The 5338-nt window shown below is 46.1% G+C and overlaps 1 pseudogene; it reads right to left on the bottom strand.

The window, feature by feature from the left end:
- Positions 353-2257, bottom strand: Gm12715 (predicted gene 12715; annotated as a pseudogene).

The following is a 5338-nucleotide window of genomic DNA, read 5'->3' as shown; positions in this document are numbered from 1 at the left end:
AGAAAAGAGAAGAAGAGGAGAGGAGAGGAGAGGAGAGGAGAGGAGAGGAGAGGAGAGGAGAGGAGAGGAGAGGAGAGGAGAAGAGGGGAGAAGAGGGGAGAAGAGGGGAGAAGAGGGGAGAAGAAAGGAGAAGAGAGGAGAAGAGAGGAAAAGAGAAGAGAGAAAAGAGAAAAGAGAAAAGAGAAAAGAAAGAGGCGTATTTACTGATTCTCGCCTGGTCTTCATAACACATGCATGCAATGAATAAATAAATACAGATATTTGTTTCTGTTGTTCTTTGCTCCCTTACCTATGGACTTGCATTATTCATATCTCTTGAAGACATTTCTTTTTTTTTTTTTTTTTTTTTTTTTCAGTTACTGCAGCACTTTTATTTCTTTACACAATGACGTGTTGCTGGGGCCTAATGTTCTCATTGAACAGTAGAAAACCAAAATTTGTCATTTCTTAAAGAATTGAGTACAAAAAACCTTACATAAATTAAAGAATGAATACATTTACAGGTGTCGATGCAAACGTTCCCAACTCAAGGCAACTAACAACCGATGGTGGTCAGGAGGGAAGAAACCAGAACTGAAACTGGGTCCTAAGGCTCGGACTTTCCCACCCTGTTATACTGGCAAGAAGGAGTGGTAACTGGTTCAGGAACCCTTGCCAGCCTCAGGAAATCCTGGAAGTCTGCTGTTGGTTAATACCCTGCACAGATCACTCAGTGGTGCTCACAGAGATCCACCAGGCTGGGGCTTTCTCATCTACAGCGTGCTCTCCCCAGCCCCCAAGTGACCGAGCCACATGAACTAAGGACTAAATCAAGATATGCACAGGGTATTAAACATATACCAAGGGAGCAGTTAACTTGAATACAAGGTCAAAAATCAGCAACAAGTTCTACGATCCAGTGCTGATATCAGATACAAGCTTCAAGGACAAATTTCTTTTCAAAGGCTTATTCCAGTTTCATGAGGCTAGCATGAGGTGTGTACATTTGCCAGGGCAAATTGATACTTCAATATCAGCTCATGCAGCAGATGCCTGGCACCTGCTCAGTCCATCTAGAAGCATTTGCGGTGGACGATGGAGGGGCCTGACTCATCATACTCCTGCTTGCTGATCCACATCTGCTGGAAGGTGGACAGTGAGGCCAGAATGGAGCCACCGATCCAGACTGAGTACTTGCGTTCAGGGGGAGCAATGATCTTAATCTTCATCGTGCTAGGTGCTAGGGCTGTGATCTCCTTCTGCATCCTGTCAGCAATGCCTGGGTACATGGTGGTACCACCAGACAGCACTGTATTGGCATACAGGTCTTTGCGGATGTCAACGTCACACTTCATGATGGAGTTGAAAGTGGTCTCATGGATACCACAGGACTCCATGCCCAGGAAGGAAGGCTGGAAGAGTGCCTCCGGACACCGGAACCGCTCATTGCCAATGGTGATCACCTGCCCGTCGGGCAGCTCGTAACTCTTCTCCAAGGAGGAAGATGATGCAGCAGTAGCCATTTCTTGCTCAAAATCCAGGGCAACATAGCACAGCTTCTCCTTTATGTCACGAACAATTTCCCTCTCAGCAGTGGTGGTAAAGCTGTAGCCCCGTTCAGTCAGGATCTTCATGAGGTAGTCTGTCAGGTCCCGGCCAGCCAGGTCCAGACGCAAGATGGCGTGGGGAAGGGCGTAGCCCTCATAGATGGGCACTGTGTGTGTGACCCCGTCACCAGAGTCCATGACAATGCCAGTGGTGCGCCCAGATGCATACAAGGACAGCACCGCCTGAATGGCCACGTACATGGCTGGGGTATTGAAGGTTTCAAACATTATCTGCGTCATCTTCTCTCTGTTAGCTTTGGGGTTCAGGGGGGCCTCGGTCAGAAGCACCGGGTGCTCCTCAGGAGCCACACGCAGCTCATTGTAGAAGGTGTGGTGCCAGATCTTCTCCATGTCGTCCCAGTTAGTGACAATGCCGTGTTCGATAGGGTACTTCAGGGTCAGGATACCCCTCTTGCTCTGGGCCTCGTCACCCACGTATGAGTCTTTCTGGCCCATGCCCACCATGACGCCCTGGTGTCGGGGGCGCCCTACGATGGAAGGGAACACGGCCCTGGGGGCGTCGTCGCCAGCAAAGCCGGCTTTGCACATGCCGGAGCCATTGTCAATGACGAGTGCGGCGATTTCTTCTTCCATTGCGATCGGCGAAGGACGCGGCGGCGACGGAGGAGCGGCAAGAAGCGCAGTGTAAGCCGGCGGCGGAGTGTGAGACCCTCTTGAAGACATTTCAAATGATACTTTGGAATGAGGTAGGGTATAAACAAACCACTAAATTCTTTATGGTGGCCTGAGGCTTTCCACACAGCAATAGTGGGCTTGGCCTACAGAAGAGCATGTGCCCTTGCACAGCTCAGCCACCATGTCCCGTCTGCTGTAGCTTGTGGGTGGGAACTCTACAGATCCACATTCAGCCTGCCACTGAGCATGTGCTGGAAATAGTAAAAGAAAAGGGAAAGAGTAGAAAGAATCAAAGGACCGGGTAGGAGGCCAATAAATGTTCTGATAGAATCAGAATCAAAACCTTCCCTGACTGTGAGGCAGCCAGAAGAGCTAATGCAATGGTTCACATAGCAGCCTCCTGGAACTGGCCAGTCCGGATCAGCTCCTCCTCCTCTGGGCTCTGTCACTCCTCTTATCACTAGGCATGACACCATTACTACATCTATTTACTCGTCAGATTACCTTTCTCTCTTTGTACTTAGGAATCCCTAGGAAACACCCAAAACACATCTTATTTCACTTGAAGACTTTATGCATAGAGGAAGGCTCAGGTATCAGCATGCTCAGCCAGCAGTGCAAGTCCTCAGATAACGGTAAGAAACTTGAGCAGATTCTCTCTGAAATGAACCAAAATGACTTGTATCCTCATAAGTCTAGCTCCCAGCATGGGGCTACCTCGTGGCTCACAAATGCATTCTGCAAATAAGGAAACTAAGATGCTAAAGATGAGATTATTTACCCTAAGTCACTTAATCAGTGACAGGAAGACAAAGATTAAAAATCGGGTCTGGCTGATTGCAAAGGCCTGGCTCTTACCACAGTCATGAGAAGGAGATGATAAGGGCCCCTTCAAAGGTGAGCCTGTGTGCTTCTGTGACTTCAGGGAAGTGGACAGTGAACAACTACAATGTGAGAATGTACTAATAGTCCTGTTCATATCTGACTTTTAATTTTTTTCTTTTTTATTATTCTATGTGTGTACATAATGTGTATATGTATATGTACATGTACATGGGTATGCATGGTGTATTTTGAATGTGGAGATCAGAGAACAACTTTGTAGAGTCCATTGTTTCTTTCTACCTTTATGTGGGCTCTGGAGACCAAAGTCAGATTTCTTGGCTTGCCAGCAGGAGATTTTTATCCTTTGAGTCATCTCTCTAGTATCTGTTATAATACATGGTTTCTTACTTTTATTTTCATCAATCTATGGCATGCAAATGTAAGTACAGAGAGACATGTATGCAATGAAGAAATAAAAGAAGTTACTCCCCAACTTATGTTGTAAACATCTCAAGTTGAAAATATAGTTTCCTGGCAGTGATGGTGAATGCCTATAATTCCAGCACTTTGAAGGCAGAGGCAGGTTGTCTCTGAGTTCAAGGCCAGTCTGGTCTACAGAGCAAGCTTCAGGACAGCCAAGGATACACAGAGAAACCCTGTCTTTAAAAAATGAGAGAGAGAGAGAGAGAGAGAGGGAGAGGGAGAGGGAGAGGGGGAGGGAGAGGGAGAGGGAGAGAGAGAGAGAGAGAGACCTAACCTGCAAACATCAGTTTCCTCACTTTACTCTGCAGGATATTGGCTGTCTACCATTATGATTGAGTGGCTGTAGGAGCCATAGGTCATTGTTAGTGCCCATCATTAATGGAGAGAGCCATGCCACAAGTGACTAGCCAAGGAAAAGGCCAAATTCCAAGCTGTAAGGACAGCTTTTGCTGCATCATCAAGAGGTTTAAAAATCCTGTTGTCCTGGTTTGCTTTTCTACTATGATAAACACCATGGCCAAAAACAATATGAGGATGAAAGGGTTTCTTTCAGCCTACAGCTGTCAGCTTCTACTGCAGTACCAAGAGGAGTCTGAGCAGGAATGCAAGGCAAGAACCTGGGACCCGGAGCTGAAGCAGAGACTAAAGAGAAGTGCTGCTTACTGGCTTGCTTCCGAGAGCTTACATAGATAGCCTGCTTTATTATACAACCCAGGACCACCTGCCAGAGGGTAGCACCACCCTACGCCAGTCATTAATCAAGAAAATTCTCTACAGACTTGCTTTCAGGCAATCTGATGGAGATATTTTCTCAATTGAGGCTTCTCTTAGCAAAGAACTCTAACTTGTGTCAAGTTGACAAAATGGCACCTTTGCTGAATTGTTTTAAATAAAGAGCATCTATACACATAATGAATAAGTAGGTATGCATGCATAGAAACTTTCTTTAAACACTTGATAATATAGACACACATTAAAACTCTGGGGGACTACTGGTTTAGACACCCTTTTCTTGGGATACTGCAGAAACACTGTACTGCCTAATCCTGGAGACCCTGAAAGATGTTGCATGTGGCAACTTACATGCCTGCTGAGCCTTCTCATGGACCAGAGGAAAAGATTGATGAGGTTAATTACGGCAGGAGGATTAAACATATATGCTTAAGATGTCGAAAGGCTTCAAGTTTGTCTTCTCACTTACCCAAGTTATCTTGGGTGTGGCTGTGGACTTTATAGGACTGCCTTTGCCTGCCACAGTCTTGGGATCTGTCTAGTCAGATTCCTGGGTGCAGGTGAGTATCCGTAATGGAAGAGGCACATGCTCCCCTGGGCTCAAAGATGCAACAAAGACCAGTTCTTCTCTGCCTTCCATTTGACATCACTCATGGATCTACTGCATGGAGCTGCAAGAAGACCCTCATTTAGAAATGAATTTTACTGAGTAGAATGGGTTAGATTTAGTCCCCAAAGACTTTCCAACTGAGTCCTTGTATTGTATAAAGTGGGCAAGTGAGGCTTGCTCAAAGGGAAGAAGTATTCTGTAATATGTTTTCCAGGGATCTGGGCACAGTATAGAAACCTGGTTGTTGGGAATAAGTATTTGGAAAGCATGGCCACTACCAGTGGTCAGGAGTATGGCCCACTATACTCAGATTCTTGGCCTCTTCCCCAAAGTGCTGAAATCAGGGTTAGTACATATCTGCAAGAGCAAGACAACTTTATTTAGATTGAGGCAATAACATGAATTAGAAAAATATATACTGTCAAGATTGGCAGTGGGCCACATGAATGAGGGTACATGGGGACCC

Source organism: Mus musculus, chromosome 4, assembly GCF_000001635.26.
Source record: "Mus musculus strain C57BL/6J chromosome 4, GRCm38.p6 C57BL/6J".
NCBI classification, from domain to species: domain Eukaryota; kingdom Metazoa; phylum Chordata; class Mammalia; order Rodentia; family Muridae; genus Mus; species Mus musculus.
The sequence above is the reverse complement of the archived record's forward strand: the minus strand, read 5'-3'. Positions and strand labels throughout refer to the sequence as shown.